This window comes from Culex quinquefasciatus, chromosome 3 (genome assembly GCF_015732765.1).
Source record: "Culex quinquefasciatus strain JHB chromosome 3, VPISU_Cqui_1.0_pri_paternal, whole genome shotgun sequence".
NCBI lineage: Eukaryota > Metazoa > Arthropoda > Insecta > Diptera > Culicidae > Culex > Culex quinquefasciatus.
The window spans coordinates 102,584,855-102,604,898 of record NC_051863.1 but is presented as its reverse complement, the minus strand read 5'-3'; the positions used below and the strand labels follow the sequence as shown (position 1 = coordinate 102,604,898).

Genomic DNA, 20,044 nt, shown 5'->3' with positions numbered 1-20,044 from the left:
TCAGATATACCGATAAATGTGTATTTTACAGATTTTTCTGTCCCAAAAATACACAGATACACATACACATTTTTTTTAAATGATTATTGCACTAAATTCTCCCCCTGTGCAAATAATAACTGTACACAAAATATTTGCACACTGAAAATCCCTTCTTTTCCCGCTCGCCTAGAGTGGTGCGTGTCTCCACTGAACTTTGTTGCTTTCGACCACTTTAGATCAGATTCAAACTAGGGTGTCTTAGATAGTTTTTATTTTGTTGTAGTTTGAGGTGTGCACATTGTTGGAGAGCTTTTTACACTTACACGATTGTTGCAAAATCTCTGAAATCCGCAATATATTTAAAAAAAATCAACAATTTATTAATTTAATTATGCTTTAATATGATTAAAAAGCTAAAATCTGCTGTTTAAATTTTAAAAATGTCTTATATGGCTTCGAATTTGACATGTACAGATAAAATACAGATTTATCACATTAAATCGCCATTTACGACCTTGAAAATGTGCTTCAAAGCCTTTGATGTTTATCAACAAAGTAACCCATCGATACGGAAAACATTTCAGCCAGGCACGCTCTTATTGACTTTAATCCTTCACCCGTCATACCATTCCAACAAGCGTGCTGGCTAAGGCGCAGTTCCCCCAGTGTGTATCAGTTTTAATTTTGCGTGAACTGGGTTCGCCCGCCGTTTTATTTTTTTTTTGTTGTAATTAAGCCATTTTTTTCTAAACATATGCCCAAAAGTACAAAGGACATTATCAAAAGTTCTCTGGTAAATTGAATGACTTTTCTCACAAGCAAAAAGCTGCTTTCCGGAAGTCTGATACACTTTGTAAAATTTTGCCAACCGTGGACCAAGCACTCTTCGGAAAAGCAGTTCACGTTAGCCGTTAGCCAGTGCTTGTCCCTATTAACCCCAAGCCTTCCATAATTAATTGTACTGCACTTGACTGGCTGGCCGTAATTTGCTGAGTAATAATCAATGATTTCCGTCCAACGAAATTACAACGGGGTTTTCTCATAAACCAGAAACTCTAAACAGCAGAAAGAAAGTATTCATGAATGTTCGATGCATCAACCACATCGACTAAAACTTTCAAAACAAACACTCAATTCAGAATACATCAGTTGGCTGGCGCGCATCCTGGAGATCGACGAGAAAAATGCAAAAATTACAATAAAGCGTCACACTGACTCATGAAACGCAACAGGAGAAAAAAAAAACAAAGGAGGCCCACCACCAAGTGTGTGGAGCAGCTGTTTTTTTCCAGCCTTGCCGTCGATAAAGCAGTTTATTTTTATTCGAGCTTTCGATGTGGCATTAAATCAATGTCCGTATATTTAAAAGGTCCGGCTGAAAACGTTTTGGATTAGTGTTAGTAAGCGAAAAAGTGTCAACATTCGCGAAGCCTCTCGTGATGACGTCATACCGTTCTCGGCACTGCAGGATGGTATACAAAATCAATGAAAAATGATCTTTTTATTGCAATTTATGCTTTTTTGGTTACTTTCACGCATGAAAAGATTAATTTGAACTATGTTGTACATGAGTGGTGAAAGATTTTATCGAGATTTTTATTTATTCCTGATATGAACACTTTTAAACGAAACTTCAGAGGAAGTACACGAGCAGTGTATACCAATCCGCATCGACAATACCAATCGGCGTAAAATTTTCAGGAGTTGTTTGGACACATATAACTAGGGGACCATCCATAAACCACGTGGATACTTTAGTTTTTTTTGTATGGAAAATTGTCCAAGAAGGGGGAGATTGAAGTTCTGTACGATCGGGGTTCCAAATGAATTTGGTCTTAAATACAAACCGAGAAGTACTTTTATGAATTAAAACTAGTTGCCATCGATGATAACAAGATGAATGAAAACAAATTGAACTGAAGAGTAGTTTTAAGCTGTTTTAAGAATATATTTCTGTTACATATAGTGTGCATATGTTATGTACCTAACAGTATTTTGTTGTATTTTTGCTAATTTAAAAAAAATCGTTGAGATCAACTTTTTGCCATTTGTTGTTCTTCGTAATTAGGCTGTATTAGCGGTTGCTGCTGTTGGGGAGTTTTAATGATATCATGAGTGTATCCCAACTCTGCCAGCGTGATTCCCTCGGCGACACGGATTTTAGATTTAGTCCCAACTAAACGAAATCAATTCCGGTGCTCCACTTGCAGACGGGCGTTCACTTTGATGAGTAGAAGTTGCCGTCTCAAAGGACCTCCACCATTCCGGCGTTTTCATATCTGACGTTGCCAGCTTTGTCATCCAACAGTTGCAACTCAATATGCCTAGGTCGTTCGATGAACCTTCCAATAAGCATGGCACCATTACCGACGGAAGCCTTCGCCTCCGAACTCGCTCGCTCGAAGTTGTCCCCGACCTCTACCATTTTTCACACTTCCTTTCCACGGCTACTTCCACTTAACACTGCCTTGAAGATCACGGGAAATCCGTGCTTCTTGCAAAAAACCAACACTTCCACCTTGATAGTCACGGGACCGTCCGTTTCCGGTACGATTAGAACGCCTGCTTCAATGGCAGCCTTACGGGCGGCCACTTTGTCTCCCATCTGCTGGACAACCTTAGGTGATGGACCGATATGACCCTTAACCGGGGTGCATGTCGTCGACGTCGTTCTCCTTGCACACCCGGATAATTTCTGGAATGTGTTGCAGACCTCGACCGGGGCTAGGCCCTTGCCATCGATGTACGACTCGTCGGCCTTCTGTCGGTGCATGTGCTGGCGATTCTGCTCGGAGTAGATGGCCACCGACGGCATGCCCAGCTCGTTACACACTAGGAAGACATGGTAGCGATTTCGCCGCGGTTCGCAGCCAGCACGGACTGGATGGGTTTCTACTCGGCCTGGTTTGGGAAAGGAATCAGGTAAGTGCCAACTTAAAGTCGTGGCCAGGCTGGCGATAGTCACCTTTATCACGTCAAATAATTACCTGGTTCTCCGGTGGAGACTACTGCTGCATTTGCTGTTGGGGGCATTTGTTAGTATGTGCCACTTGTAGTCCATCGTGAAGCATAACAACTTACTAATGTTGACGCTGCTGCTGCTGCTGATCGCTTCAGCAGTATCCCATCCGACGGACTGCTTCCGGCCACTGGCACCGGTTTTCCTTCAAGTCCTTGGTACGGCCACTATCGGTTAGGTCCACGTTCTTAGTTCCGCAAGGAGACCGTCCTCTGTTCGTCAGTGCTGGTCGCAGTTTATGGCAATTCCGACAATATCTGGAATATCAAAACATTAATGTGGAAAAATATTGATGTAGACGTGTCATAGTTGTTGGCACTTACCTTTAACTGCTATTTTTCAGTAATAAACCAAATTTTTAACGATTTTATGCGAGAAACTGAGATTTCTTGCAAAATCGTATGGCAAACCAAACCAAAACAAACGGTATGACGTCACACCGTTCAGTCGCTAACCATGCACGGAGAGAAAAATGCTGATTGAAGGAAAAACTAATTCAAAGTCGACAAAATATTTTTCCCTGCGTTCGTACACTAATACGAGCATGAAAACATAGCCATACCTTTTACAGATGGATTACATTGGCATTAAATCTGCATCACTGTGCGCCACTTGAAATATTTCTCAAGGTAAAAGTGCTGATTAAATGTTTTGAAGCGTTATTTGCTGGTATTAAATGCCAATATAATGCTGATTAAATGCCGCTATTAAGTGCCTCGCGGTTACTTCCCATAACTTTGCGCATGGCAAAATTGTGAACTTAAATCGTCTCTAACTCAGGTCAGTCACGATATATTTTCATGAAACTTTCAGGAGTGATTGAAAATCATCTTTTTAGTGAATTTTCTGAAATATGAAATTTTTTGATTTTCTACATGCATGCAACCCCTTAAGTGATGAGGAGTTCAATGAATTAGTGCTAGAAAATGACTAAAAGTGATAACAAAGTGTAAATTCAAATGTATTTTCCTCATTTCCTATCCTCCTTTTATTTTTGAAGGCAGATTGAATCAGCTATCACAGCTTCCAACATGGATAAATCAATCAATAAAAAATTGGACATAGGACTATGGTCAATATGGAGACTGTTAAGTAAAATTGTCTAGGGAATCGATTCCCACTATTGGTTTTTAGAAATGTTGACTACTTTTCAAAAAAACAGTTTTAGTAAATGATTTTTGTATTTTACAAGCCTTACCCGACAAACTTCGTTCTGCCTTTTTTTCGTTTGTTGACGTTTTTTTGATTTTTTGCTTATTCAGCCTCCTGTGATCAAAATATGATTTTACGTAACTTTCTCCATACAATTTGCCAATGCTCCGGAATCGGTTCCAGAGTGGCCAAAGTGTTAATCAGTTAGCGTAAGAACCTTCCTTGGACTTATACGAACCCAACGCAACAAAGAGCACCTCGATCCGACGTTCCGTGTTGAATTGATTCGCGTTCGAACAAAACCGTCGAAATTTTATATACACTCAAACCCCGATGGTTTGACACCAACTGTTGTCAAACGAACGGGGTCACGTTTTAGTTTGACACCCCTTTTACACGGAGTTCACACACACTACTAAACGTTTGTTTTGATGGTGTGCGTGAGCGCCGTGTAAAAAGTGACAGTTCGTCACTTTTTAGTTTGACTTTGACCAACCAACGGGGTACAAACTAAAAAAGGGTCAAACGAAAAAGTGACCAACCACCGGGGGTTGAGTGTATATATAAGATAGATAAGGAGAGACATATGTACCATCCTGCATTTTTTCTCCAGTCTTTATGTAACATTTTTGGCTCTTTCCTAAAAAAAAATTGTACGAAAAAAAAATCTTTACATCATCTTGAAATTTAACTTTTAAACTTAAAAATCAAAAAATCTCATACAAGTGGCGTGTATTTTTATTTCATTTTCAGAAAGCATGTATAATTTCCTACACGTTTGTCTCTGACCACTTTTTGATACGATGCAACGGCTTCGAGATATAGTAATTTTTAAATTACAGAATACATAAATATTTAAATAACTTACACTGCCGTTCAACGCATAATTGTCCCATGTCATTTTTGGACGATTTTGACTTTTTATCATTTTTAGGTTTAGTTTGACGTATACTTTCAGAAAATACATAAAATCTAGTACTTTGTTCAGAAACTCATTGAAAACAACACCAAGTCTGTTTGTCCCATCGTTGAACTTCTACGCATATTTGTCCCACCAAGTATTTTCTATCATGAAATCATTACTTTTACGACGCATTGTACCTTGTTTACCTGTTGTATAGCAAGAGGATTACAAATAAGGGTGATAAAATTGTATCCGGGGTGACTAGGGACATATTGGGCGAATAGGTACCCACGAGACAATTATGCGTAGAAACACAGAAATCGTTTGAAAAATTTCAATCGCGTTTTTCTCAGTTGGCCTTTTTTGAACATGGGACAATTATGCAATTAGTTTCATAAAATAATAAAACATGAATTTTGTAAATTAAAAAATGTGAAAATGCAAGTTTCCCCATAGTAATTTCCATACAAATTTCATTCGCTTTGCGCCAATCGTGGGCTCAACCAATCGCTCCCAAATTTTAGGAGGTTGTTTGGGACCCTAAAAGGACCTAAAAATGTGTTGCTGTTTTGATTTTTATCATTTTCAATTTTCCCATATAACTAGATTCCATCCCAATGATCCACGGCGTCCGTTCGTCTCGAATGGTATCGTTTCCTTGATCGGTTCGCTCAGGAGCGTGCGCGTCCAGCAAGGAGGTCAGCTCCGAATTCAACACCTTAGCCTTCTCGTTTATGTCCGCCGACCCAAAAAGTCTTCGAAGATCCTTGGCCTGAAAGTCCGCCTGCAGCTGCAAGTGGTCGATGTTACGAAAATTTCGTGCACGAATCTTCTGTTGACACGTTCGTGCGAGGCACTTGAATGTCGGCAACCAGATAAACGACTTCGTCTATCCGATATATTGCTGACCGACGTTGCTATCGCTGGGGGCCATCCGTAATCAAAAGGTCAATCGTGGTTGAGCTTGTATCGATGATTCAAGTAGGACCGGTGTGGAGAACTGTGAGATTGAAGGCAGCGTGAATACGGTGGAGGGCAGTTAGATTCACTAACGGTGAGCTTGCTGCTACATTGATGTTGAAGTCTCCGACTATGTTCGTCCTGTCGAAGCCAATTCCTTCTCGTAATGCTGGCTGAAGTTTGGATTTGTACAAGACGGGTTGTACAGCACGGCTACCCAAATACTCAGCTCGTTGACCTTGATCCGAACCACCATATAATCAACCCTCGAAGCAATCGGAGATGTGACGTATTTTTTAGGAAAGGCTGTGATTCTACTCTGTTAGTGGTTTGACCGCAATGAAAAAAAAATTCATAATATGTTGTTAGGCCCTTCTAAGAAAAAAATACTGATGCTCATGTAGATATTCCCATCAACTGAAAACCGTTCCTTGTTCTTTAACGATTTAGTTGAAATTCATCGCATTAAAAGTTATATTTCCATAACAAAAAATGCAACAATTAACTCTAGCATTTGTTCAATTACATTGAAAATTGTATAAAGTTTAAGTAGGGTGACTATGGCTAAAAGATACCCTTAATTATTTCTAAATAACTGAATCAATTTAAATGATGTCGAAAAAAAATAAGTTAAGGTTTGTTCTTACTAGATTACTTTTTCAAAACATCCAATGCACCATGGGTTTCATATAGAACCTTTTGAAAAAGTAAGCGAGATAGTTTATCAACATTTTCCAAAATAGTTTGAAATGTTATGAACCCCCCTTCAATGCTATTCGTTTGAAAATTGTAAATTGGTGCTCAAATACAAATAAAAATCAAAACAATTCATTCAACAGTGTTACTTGTTCAAAGGAATCGTATTGACATGCTACAATGTTGAAAGTGGAGATTTTTGAGGAACTTTTGGAACCATTTCAAAAAGCATATTAAAATGTTGATTTTCTGGGAAGATATTTTTGGCTAAAAACGTACCTCAACTTTATAATATTATAGCTGCCAAAAAGATAGGATTTTTTCTAGAAACGTGGCTATCTCAGCAAAAGTTTTTTTAAGATGTTTTCTACACAACCCTTTAAACAGAGTTAAGTGTCATTGAGAAGAACCTGAGCAATTCAGCACCGAGTGGGGAAGTCACAAGACAGACCCTCAAGCATATCTGATTCATGAACTATGCGACGACTTCCAGATGACCCTCCTAAACAGGGACATGCACGTTACGCTGATTGCAACACCACCAACGCCAACCACGTCCGGTACGAAGGCGAGTGCCATCGACTTGTCGCTCTGTTCCAACAGTTTGGCAGTTCTCTGTGACTGGAACGTGCTCCAAGATCCTCGTGGCAGTGATCATTTGCCGATCGCTATTCTGGTTAGCCATGGCCCACAGCAATCGACAACGGTGGAGATGCCTTATGACCTGACGCGAAATATCGACTGGAAACAGTACGCGCAGGCAATCTCCATTGAAATTGAGTTGCGAGATGGGATGGCACCGCTTGAAGAATATGGGTCATTCCATCCGAAGCGGAACAGCATTTGAAAATTACCATCTACGACTCTGCTCAAATTTGGCAGAGCTGTTGAGACTATCAAAACATGCAAAAATCCCGAATTTCATCCAAATCGGACCACCCCCTCCATTTTTGTACCCTCCCAAAAATCGACTTTTTGGCGATTTTTGAGCGAAACCCCTTTCTTCAAACGACGATAACTCAGGAACCACTAATCTTAGAGGGTCGGTCTTGGACTCAATTTTGAAGGAAATTGGACGTAGAATCCATTTCCGTGATCAAAATTTAGATTAAAATATTTTTTCTACCTGTATTGCGCAATTGAAAACTTTAAATGGCCGTATCTCAAAACAGCCCTATTTATTTTTAAAATTTGACCTCACCATCGTCTTCCCCGTCCAATTTTACATAAGAATCACTTATCGACAGAAAGTAATATGTTTCGTTCCAGAGATATCGAATTTTAAAGCTTTGAGTATTTGAGATTACCTAAATTAGCTACACTCGCCGCGTATGCTAGAAGCATCCAGTCGTGCTGATCAATAATTACTACCTGGTGTTCTGTAAGATGAATTATTTTTATAATTTTATACGATTGATCTCAATCAATACATTGAACAATTTATTTTTTGTTTAAGGAATATTTATTAGGTAATTTTTAATGCACTGGTTTTCCTGATCACAGTGTCATTGAACCATATTAAGTAAAATTTGAACTTTTAATATTTATTTGCAAATGCTATAACGTTTTTACCATATATTTAAAAAAATATCATTTTTCTATTGTTTTCATATTTTTCCTAATTCCTCATTCCTTCTCACTTTATCAAATTATTTCTTTTATTTGAAGCGAGAACAAATGTAGAGCTGGCTGTAGTAGATGAAATAATTCTCATGGGTTCTAGAACTTTTGCCATGTGCGGTAGCGAAATAGTGCAATTCAGCAAAAACCCCAAAATCTGCCTTACGGTTTGAAAGATTGATCATATTAAACTGATTTTTATATTGTGGGCCAGTTTTATCTGAATAATTGATGATTTCTTCAATTCTGGTACATTCAATTTTTTAAAACAAAACCATATACTTCTGATACTTGTGGACAGCAGCTGTATCGTCTTCCAAGATATCGAAATGGTTGACAAAAAAAAGATTATTGTTCGAAATCAACACCACTTAATTTGATTTTAATCAGATAATAAATCAAATTAATCTTTGTAATTTTCTTACATTATTCAGTTTTATACTTTCCAGAAATCCTCCTCCTTAATCATGCTTCACGAGAGTTTTATTAATTTTGATTCATAATTTTTAACATGATAATGTATCGTACACTTTTTCTAAAATGTTACTTACAAGATCAATTGCAATTTCCTGCAAGCTCTGCGGGAATTCCATTCTGCCCTGTATTGCGTGTAGTTCTTGCTCTGTCCTGTGGGCTAGCACACAAGTTCACCGTATACTATTTTTTATTTTTACAGCAGTTTCCTACAGTGGTGTACATTATTTTTTGCCTAATTTGCTAATCATTATTTGGGATGAAATCTTATTTCAATAAATAACCAGGTAGCAGTTATTGATCAGCGCGCCCGAGTGCTTCTAGCAGATGCGGCAAATAAAGCAAATACAGGTAATCTCAAATACTTAAAACTTTAAAATTCGATATCTCTGGAACGAAACATATTCCTTTCTGTCGATAAGTGATTCTTATGTAAAATCGGACGGGGAATACGATGGTGAGGTCAAAATTTAAAAATAAATAGGGCTGTTTTGAGATACTTCCATTTAAAGTTTTCATTTGCGCAATACAGGTAGAAACAATATTTTAATCTAAATTTTGATCACGGAAATGGATTCTACGTCCAATTTCCTTAAAAATTGAGCCCAAGACCGACCCTCTAAGATTAGTGGTTCCTGAGTTATCGTCGTTTGAAGAAAGGGGTTTCGCTCAAAAATCGCCAAAAAGTCGATTTTTGGGAGGGTACAAAAATGGAGGGAGTGGTCCGATTTGGATGAAATTTGGGATTTTTGCATGTTTTGATAGTCTCAACAGCTCTGCCAAATTTGAGCAGAATCGGAGATGGTCATTTTCAAATTTGCATTTTTTCTTGCACACTTCAGGTGGAATGACCCATTTACAATTCTTACAATTTATCATTTTACAATTTACCTTCATACCTTCAAATCAAAATCAAATTATTTTTCTCTACAGCATTGCCTTGGCGTTCTCGATTGCGAGATTTTTACCCGAAACTAGGTGTTCGAAGGCTTGATTGTTGAGGCAATAGGGAGATGGCGTCGCTATTTTTAGACCGCATTTTCCACTTTTTCTCATCGAAACCGACTACTTTATCGACTTCATTTTGCTGGGCGAGATAGGACGCCGTCTATTTTTAGACGATGACTCAGCACTTTTCCACTCTTGCGCTTAAAAAAACCAGATGGCAGCACGATGTAATGCCACGTCCCTATTGCAAACCTCTTTTTACACCTTAGCTTCCATCCACCCCGGGATTCGAACTGACGACCTTTGGATTGTTAGTCCAACTGCCTACAGGCGACTCCACCGAGGCAGGACCCAGGGGAGACGACTCATACACCTGGACTGAGCTAACGACCTAACCTTTTTTAGGTTAGTCCGGGGCCAACATTTACTTCCCGTCCGACGGAAGGCGTGATCAGACAAATCTCGTCTCGAAAAATGCCGCCGGGACCGTTTGGGATCGAACCCAGGCCGACTGGGTGAGAGGCAACCACGCTTACCCCTACACCACGGCACCTTCATACCTTACTGAAATCTTTTAGATTATATCAAAATTAAATAAGAGAGGACGGAAAGTTTTTGATAGTACCAGATTATTTAAGATTATTTTATAGTAATAGATCGCAAAGACGCTTTGAATGTTTGATGAGAAAAACTGACAAAGGGCGAAGAGAAGAGGGTCTATTTTAAAGAGATTTTTGTTAGATAGACAAGCAATAAATAAACATAAGAGGAAAAATTTTGAAAGAAATATTGAATTGATTCTTTGAAAAGGATACACTGCACATACAATGCCGGCCAATGGTTTTGAAAAAATCTTTCTTTTTGCATAAACTTGCTTTAAAATTAATGAACTCCAATCACCTGCGGCGAAACGCGATTTTAGCTTTCTTTCTGACACTAAACCTCATCCAAAGGGCCACAAAAACGGCTTGAAATTACAAAAAAAAAAATACGGAGCTTCAAAATACCGAACTAACACCTCTAACTAACACCTTTTGGGGACGAAGAAGCCGGGGACATACCGTACCAACCGGTTCGAGTTATTTATAGATTATAATGGTGTGTGGTATGTAGGGGGAATCGTTGGGGAAGGGATTGTTGTATTATATAGTAAATGACCTTATGACATTATTGCACCACTACGGATTAATTCACTAAAGGAGTATTAATCCCTTGGTGTCCGAATGGCTAGAGCGGATGACTTCCAATCCAAAAGTGTGAGTTTGAATCCCACATGATTCTATGCGTTTTTTGTTCATATTCAAAGTTCATTTACAGTCGAAAAATTTAAAGGAGACCGGTCGGAAATCGAACCCTGAACCTTCCGCTTATGAGGCAGGAGCCGTAGCCATTAAGCCACGGGCCGGTCAGAGCGCCGTGTAAAAAGTGACAGTTCGCCACTTTTTAGTTTGATTTTGACCAACCAACGGGGTACAAACTAAAAAAGTGTCAAACGAAAAAGTGACCACCACTTGAGTGGGGGTTGAGTGTATAGGAGATGGCGTCGCTATTTTTAAACCGCATTTTCCACTTTTTCTCATCGAAACCGACTACTTTATCGACTTCATTTTGCTGGGCGAGATAGGACGCCGTCTATTTTTAGACGATGACTCAGCACTTTTCCACTCTTGCGCTTAAAAAAAACAGATGGCAGCACGATGTTACGCCACGTCTCTTCAAATAGATTTTTCGTTCTATAATTTGATAACTCCCGCTCTCGACAGTCCCTTCAATATCGACAACGAGAGAGTCCACAGTAGTACAAAGAAAAAGAAAAATAGTGCGGTCAAAAATGATCGAGAAATTTGTTCCTGGTGGCACGTCAGTTCGTCAGTGACAGTAGTTTACACGTTAGTTCCACTGGTTCACTACCAGAGGGATATATATGGGTAATTCTCTACCAACTCACACGAAATCGGGAAAAGTTGCCCCGACCCCTCTTCGATTTGCGTGAAGCTTTGTCCTAAGGGGTAACTGTTGAAGACGATAAATGTTTTTGTGCTGAAATTAAATGTTGTTAGTTAAAATTTTGTGTTAGTACTTATCTTAGACATTAAGAACACCAATTAACACTTACCTGTACAAAACACAAAATATCTGTAAACAAAAATCATAAAACTTACCCACTAAACGCACTCCAAAAAACTGTTATACACAAAGTGACAGACACAAAACACACACGACACACAACACACACCTGACTTTGTACATAGACACACATGCAATAAACATTCACGAACAGCAAGTCACCGCGTTTGGTTCGGACTAAAACACAAAACAAGAAGTTACACGTTTTTCGACAAAATCCGAACAATTTTCACTAACAAGAACGACAAAAGTACGCGCGCGGACAAGTGAGAGGTGTTTTCGTGCAAGGAAAGGATCAAGGAAGGCGGAATTGGAGTGGAAAAGGTGCACACACGGAAGGAGGAAAATTTGGAAAAGGTGCACACAAGGAAGAGGAAGGAAGCAAGGAAAAGGTTTTGGAAAAGGTGACACAAAGATCTGGACCATTTGCTGAACATTAATTTGGTCCTTCGAAGACCGGATTCCAAAGAATCCGAAGTGCCGGTGTGGAAAATTAGATTCCAGATCAAAAGTGTCGTGGGCAAATGGTCGACGTGACCATTTTGTTCTAAAAGTGGAGTTGTTTCCGGCGTTCAACCACAAGTGTGCACGAACACTACGCAGTGCAAGAACACTTCCACCACCAAAAAGTGCATCGTGTACGAGTGTTAGTGCATTCAAAAACACTTTTGCCATCTCACATTCTCACTTGTGCTTTGTTTACAAGTTGCACTTGCGAGAATCGAGGCACGGTGGGCTCAAAAGAAGAAATTGGTGGACAAAATTAAAAAAAAAAAATTGTGGTTGGAACTTTATGATTTGGAAAAGAGTGTGAGCCGGAAACAATTCACTGGCTGTACAAGAACCGGAAGTGACGTGAAAGTGCAAAAAGTGAAAAATGGCCGATGAGCTGAAAAAGAAGCTGGCAATGGTCAGCGACTCGCTGGGGCTGCTAGAGAAGTACAAGGAGGACTACACAACGAATCCTAAGCTAGCAGATCAGGTGGGTGCGTGGGCGAAACAACTGGAGGCGATGTACGACAGGTTCTACGGTTTCTCTGCCAAGCTGGAGATGCTGTCAACCGATGCAGAAGTGGACAAGCTCAAGGAGGATAGGCTGGCGTTTGACGCTCGCTACTACACGATGCTGGCCTTTGCTTGAATAAGTCGACGCCCTCTGGAGCTGCGCCCAGTTTGCCTGCGTCTTCGGCTTCTTCTTCCTCCCAAACGCTGAGGACGAAGCTTCCTGAGTTGATTCTTCCAAAGTTCAACGGCGAACTCAAGCATTGGTGCGAGTTTCGCGACGCATTCAAGTCGGCGATCGGCTCCCGTGACGATATCAGTGGAGTAGACAAGGTGCGGTACCTGAAGGGGCTCATGGAAGGCGAAGCCAAGCTGTACCTGAACAACGTCGAGATTAGTGAGCAGGGCTACAAGGATGCGATGCGCAAACTCTACCTGCGCTACGAAAACAATCGTCAACTCATCAAGTGCCACATCGAAACCCTCTTCGACACGCCTGCAATGTCACGGGAATCGGCGGACGAGCTGTTGCTGCTCATCGATCGATTCGAGCAGCAGCTTTCGGTTCTCAAATCTTTAGGTGAACCAGCCGACAAGTGGAGCTCTCTGCTGGTTTACCAGTTGTCCATCCGCCTCGACCAGCGCACACTTCGGGAGTGGGAGAGCTACTGCACAAAGCTCGACTCCGAGAACGTTGCATCCGTACTGGGAGGAATCGTCAAGCCCGCTGAGAATTCCGATGAGAAGACGGTCACGCCGTCGTACGTCACGATGATCAACTACCTGCAGAACTACGCCCGTGTCCTGACCGCAGCTCCAGCTACGTCGCCACCCCCACCTTCGCTGTCTCGCTCCAAGCCCAAACCATCGAAGTCGGTGGCCTACACAGCAACTGCAGCAGCAAAACCTGAAAGCAGTTCAACTACAGCAGCATCCAGCAGCGGAAAGACAAGCAAGCCGTGCGTCAAGTGCGGACAAGAGCATCACCTGTACCACTGCCCAGGATTCCACCAGCTCAACGTAAGCCAACGATTTGAACTGGTGAGACAAAAACGCCTTTGCATGAACTGCCTTCGTAGCACCGCGCACCTCGCTCGCGACTGTCCTGGTTCAACCTGTCGAACCTGTTCCAAGAAGCACCATACACTCCTCCACACAAATGCTTCCAGTGCTGCGTCTCATTCCCAGACCATTCCCCCTCCACCGCAATCCACCTCGCAAGCTTCTGCCCAGCAAACAAACCCCTCAACTTCTGCGAGTGTTCAGAGCACTTCTGGAGCGCCACAGTAAGCTCTAGTCTCTCACGATAGAGCTGCTGTTCTGGAAACCGTCTTTCTACCCACCGCGCTCGTGAACATTCGAGATTGCAGAGGTCGCACCCAAGTCGCTCGTTGTCTGCTGGATTGTGCGTCACAACGCAACTTCATCACAGAAGCCCTTTGCCAAAAGCTGCAACTGCCACGTGTCCGCCTCCCGGACGCGATCTCCATCTGCGGAATCGGGAACTCGTCTGCTTCTGTGAAGCACAAGACCACGGTCACTGTCCATTCTCGAGTCTCCTCCTTCGCGCTGAACAGCTCAATGCTGGTTCTGCCGACGATCACCGTGAAGCTACCACAGTCAACAGTGGATGTTGGACAATGGGCGATCCCGCAGCACGTCGAGCTGGCTGATCCAAATTTTGCTGTTCCTGGGTCAATCGACATGATCCTGGGCGCGTCGCATTTCTTCCGAATTCTCCGCAACGGACGAGTCAAGCTCGGAGAAAACCTGCCACTTCTACAGAACACCAAGTTCGGCTGGGTCATTTCTGGAGATTGCCTGCGCGAAGGTCACGACCACGTAAATCCACGAGACTGTCAGTTCAGCAACCCGTGCACGATCGAGGAACTGGTCAGCCGTTTCTGGGAGCTCGAGGAGGTTCAAGACAACAAAGGCTGGTCACCGTTGGAACGCTACTGTGAGGATCACTTCCTCCAGCACACAACCAGGGATCCCGACGGCCGCTACGTAGTGAAGCTTCCCAAGCGCGAAGAAATGGTGCCGCTTTTGAAAGACAACCGGTTCAACGCAACTCGCCGCTTCTACTCTCTGGAGCATTCTCTCGAACGAGATCCGGAGAAGAAGGCGCAGTATCACCGATTCATCGCCGAGTACTTGCAGCTCGGCCACATGCGGGTGGTCGCACCAGAAGAGGTCGACGCTCAGCCGCAGTATTTCCTTCCGCACCACGCTGTCATGAAGCCAGACAGTACCACCACGAAACTTCGCACTGTTTTCGACGCATCGTGCCGCTCGAAGTCGGGTCTCTCGCTAAACGATGTCTTACTTCCTGGTCCCACCATCCAGGACACCCTGGTCAAGATTGTGATGCGCTTCAGATTCCACCAGTTTGTCGTTTGCGCGGACATCGAGAAGATGTTCCGGCAAATCTTGGTCCACCCGTCGGATCAACCCCTCCAACGCATCCTGTGGCGCGACGATCCTGCTTTGCCGCTCAAGGAACTCCAGCTGTTGACGGTCACCTACGGCACAAACAGCGCGCCGTTCCTGTCGACCAGGGTACTTCAGCAGCTCGCTGACGATGAAGAACACCAGTTCCCTCTTGCCGCCCAAGCTTTACGCCGTGACTTCTATGTCGACAACCTCCTCAGTGGTTCCGATGACGAAAGCGCTCTCACCGCATCCTGCAAGCAGCTCGTTGAGATGCTCGCTTCCGCAGGACTTCCCCTCCGACAATGGTCCTCGAACAGCCAAGCTGTGCTCGCTGCGATCCCGCCGGAACTCCACGAGAAAAGCGCAATCCGAGATCTGGACCATGAGGCGTCGGTAACCACCCTCGGCCTTCGATGGGAACCCAACACCGACTTCTTGCTCTTCAAACCACCACACTGGAAGGAGTCACCAGTTCTCACGAAGCGAGTGATAGCGTCGCAAGTCAGCAGCATGTTCGACCCGCTCGGATTTGTGTGTCCGACAATCACGAAAGCGAAAATCAAGTTGCAAGCACTCTGGAGGATGCAGATCGACTGGGACGCGCCAGTCCCTGAAGCGGTCGTGCGAGATTGGATGGAGTTCAAGCAAAGGTTGACCGGTTTCGATCGGCTTCGCATTCCTCGCCACGTCATCCGTCCCGGCTCCAAGTGCCTAGAACTACACGGGTTCTGCGACGCGTCGGAGAACGCGTTCGGTGCCTGCATTTACCTCCGTTCCATCTCCGAGGACAAGAAGTGCACCGTTCGTCTTCTTACCGCCAAGTCCAAAGTTGCCCCCATCAACATCAACACGATCCCACGTCTAGAACTCTGCGGCGCCCGCCTGCTTGCAAAGCTGCTGTGCCAAGTTCTGGAAAGTTACGCAATCGACGCACCTGTCTACCTCTGGACAGACTCGACCATCGTCCTGAACTGGATCTCTGGATCGCCGGTGATGTGGGGAACCTTTGTAGCCAACAGGGTCGCTGAAATCCAAGAACGCACTGCTCTCGCCACCTGGAATCACGTTCCGTCTGGAGACAACCCCGCGGACTTGGTTTCGCGAGGAATGGACCTTGACGAACTGATGGAAAGCGCACTGTGGTGGCACGGACCGCAGTGGCTTGGAATCGACCAGCATCCCTGGCCGCAAATCTACGTTCCCAACGCGAATGTGGAAGAAGAAAGACGGCGAGTCGTCTCTCTACCGGCTGTTGAAGACCAGCAGGATATCATCAACCGGTACTCAAATCTGCGTCACTTGATCAGAATCGGAGCCCTGCTTCGGCGGTTCTGCGAGAACTGCCTGCGTCACAAGAACGGTCAACTCAAGCTGGTTGGTCCACTCACCCTCGATGAACTCGATCGCACACAACTGGACCTCATCCGTCGAGTTCAGCAGCAGTATTTTGAAGAAGACTTCCGCTTACTCAGCACAACGGGAAGAGCTCACCGGAAGTCGAAGCTGCGTTTCCTTCATCCGCAGCTCGTCAATGGCATTATTCGGGTTGGCGGCCGGCTTCACAATGCGAGGATCCCGGTTGATGTCAAGCATCCGATCGTTCTACCAGCCAAACACCGCTTGACCGAGATGATCACCAGAAGAGAACACCTACGAACACTTCACGCTGGTCCTGGGCTGCTGTTGTCCACCCTCCGACAGCGATTCTGGCCTCTTGGCGGCCGGAACCTAGTGCGAAGCATCGTCCACCGGTGCATGACATGCGCCCGAGCAAAACCAAGTACGCTTCAGCAGCTGATAGGCAACCTACCAAGCGTTCGGGTCAACCAGGCACACCCTTTCGAGAACGTCGGAGTGGATCTAGCTGGTCCGATCTACATCTGTTCCTCACTACGAAACCATCGGAACCCGATCATCAAGGCGTACATCGTGGTGTACGTTTGTTTGGCAACAAAAGCGGTCCATCTGGATCTCGTCACGGACCTCACAACAGATGCCTTCATGGCCTGTCTGCGTCGATTCTGTGGACGGAGAGGACTTCCCGCGAACGTCTACTGCGACAACGGGACGAACTTCGTCGGGGCGCACAAAGAACTGGAGGATCTGCGGAAGCTGTTTTTGACGCAGCGACACCAAGATGCAGTTGCACGAGACTGTGCGGACAGCGGAATCCACTTTCACTTTATCCCACCTCGTTCGCCAACCTTCGGTGGAATCTGGGAAGCTTGCGTCAAGTCCGTCAAGCATCTGCTGCGAAGAGTCGTCGGCGATGCCCACCTCCTCGAGTCCGAGATGCAGACTGTGCTCATCCAAATTGAAGGTCAACTGAACTCACGTCCAATCGTTCCGTTGCCTGCAAGCCCGTCTGACGAAATGGCCCTTACACCAGGGCACTTCCTGGTCGGACGACCGCTCAACGCGATTCCCGACCCAGATCAACAAGCTATCCCTGAAAACCGCCTGTCTCGCTGGAGAAGAGTACAACAACTAGCACAACACTTCTGGTCGCGCTGGCACAAAGAGTATCTGGCGACTCTTCAGAATCGCTATCGCTGGAACACGGAACTGGACAATCTCGCAGTCGGTTCTGTTGTCGCGCTGATGGACAAGCGATACCCACCGCAGAAATGGCTCCTGGGACGTGTTCTCGACGTACACCCGGGTGCAGATGGCCTTGTACGGGTGGCCACGGTCAAGACGAGCACCGGGACGACTCAACGCGCCATCAACAAACTCTGCCTGCTTCCGGTGGAGATTGATCCAGCCAGCATAGCAACGCAACAACAATCGCCGGTCGAGAGGTCTCCTGGCCCTAGCTCGGGGAACAGAGCAGCCGGTTCGGACGCCGGTGCTTACTCTAGTTAGAGTCGCCAGTCGAGGGGGACCTCCTGGCCCACGCTCGGGGGAATCGAGCAGTTCCTGGTTCAACTGTAAAGAGGAACAAAGCCTCGCCGTGTGGGTTCTAGGACCCCACGGCTGGGACTTGGCCCAAGGCAAGTACCCTTTGTTCCTTCTTAAACAGATATTCAGCCGTTCATCCTTCTAGCGTCGCACCACACCTCCCGAAGGATGACACGCACCAAACACCAACCAGGACTGCCGATCAACCCCCAGCTGTTCGAGGAGCATCTCTAATTCGACGAAAAGCCTCGTCACGTGGGTCTGGGAGACAAACCGGACCCCGTGGCTGAGACTTAACTAGAGTTAAGTACTCGCATCCGTTCCCGCAGATTCCTGCGCTCATTTCTTTTCGTTCCAGCTCGCACCAGGACACCAGCATTCGTCGGTCTCTGGCAACGAAGATGCTCCTGTTGAAAGCTCACGTCTGCACAATCCTGCCCGATGATCACCACCAACGTTCACCTGAACAACATTTCATTGGCGGCCGGGATGTTGAAGACGATAAATGTTTTTGTGCTGAAATTAAATGTTGTTAGTTAAAATTTTGTGTTAGTACTTATCTTAGACCACTAGCGTGCCCAGGGTGGGGCAACATGGGGCAGTTGCCCCACCATCCTCGGAAATTTGTTCTAAAATTGGGCAGGGGGTGTCCATAAACGACGAAATTTTCAAAACTCTAATATTTTTGCCCCACCTTCCTTGAGGACCTGGGCACGCTAGTGTCTTAGACATTAAGAACACCAATTAACACTTACCTGTACAAAACACAAAATATCTGTAAACAAAAATCATAAAACTTACCCACTAAACGCACTCCAAAAAACTGTTATACACAAAGTGACAGACACAAAACACACACGACACACAACACACACCTGACTTTGTACATAGACACACATGCAATAAACATTCACGAACAGCAAGTCACCGCGTTTGGTTCGGACTAAAACACAAAACAAGAAGTTACACGTTTTTCGACAAAATCCGAACAATTTTCACTAACAAGAACGACAAAAGTACGCGCGCGGACAAGTGAGAGGTGTTTTCGTGCAAGGAAAGGATCAAGGAAGGCGGAATTGGAGTGGAAAAGGTGCACACACGGAAGGAGGAAAATTTGGAAAAGGTGCACACAAGGAAGAGGAAGGAAGCAAGGAAAAGGTTTTGGAAAAGGTGACACAAAGATCTGGACCATTTGCTGAACAGTAACTTTTGTCCCTGATCACGAATCCGAGGTCCATTTTTTGATATCTCGTGACGGAGGGGCGGTACGACCCCTTCCATTTTTGAACATGCGAAAAAGAGGTGTTTTTCAATAATTTGCAGCCTGAAACGGTGATGAGATAGAAATTTGGTGCCAAAGGGACTTTTATGTAAAATTAGACGCCCGATTTGATGACGTACTCAGAATTCCGAAAAAACGTATTTTTCATCAAAAAAAAACACTGAAAAAGTTTTAAAAATCCTCCCATTTTCCGTTACTCGACTGCACTAGCGTGCCCAGGGTGGGGCAACATGGGGCAGTTGCCCCACCATCCTCGGAAATTTGTTCTAAAATTGGGCAGGGGGTGTCCATAAACGACGAAATTTTCAAAACTCTAATATTTTGCCCCACCTTCCTTGAGGACCTGGGCACGCTAGTGCTCGACTGTAAAAATTTTGGAACATGTCATTTTATGGGAAATTTAATGTGCTTTTCAAATCTCAGTGACCCAGAAGGGTAATTTTTTCATTTAGAACAAAATTTTTCATTTTAAAATTTCGTGTTTTTTCTAACTTTGCAGGGTTATTTTTTAGAGTGTAACAATGTTCTACAAAGTTGTAGA

General features: G+C 44.2%; 1 protein-coding gene and 1 long non-coding RNA gene across 5 annotated transcripts in view; one reads left to right on the top strand and one right to left on the bottom strand.

The window, feature by feature from the left end:
- Window positions 1–20,044, top strand: part of LOC6046107 (longitudinals lacking protein) — a 146,757-nt gene that overhangs the window by 12,841 nt on the left and 113,872 nt on the right. The window lies entirely within an intron of this gene.
- Window positions 2,430–3,340, bottom strand: LOC6046109. Its single transcript, XR_005278230.1, has 4 exons — window positions 3,325–3,340; window positions 3,064–3,258; window positions 2,948–3,002; window positions 2,430–2,883 (listed from the first exon to the last, which is right to left on the bottom strand). It is a non-coding gene; the product is annotated as an uncharacterized LOC6046109 (long non-coding RNA).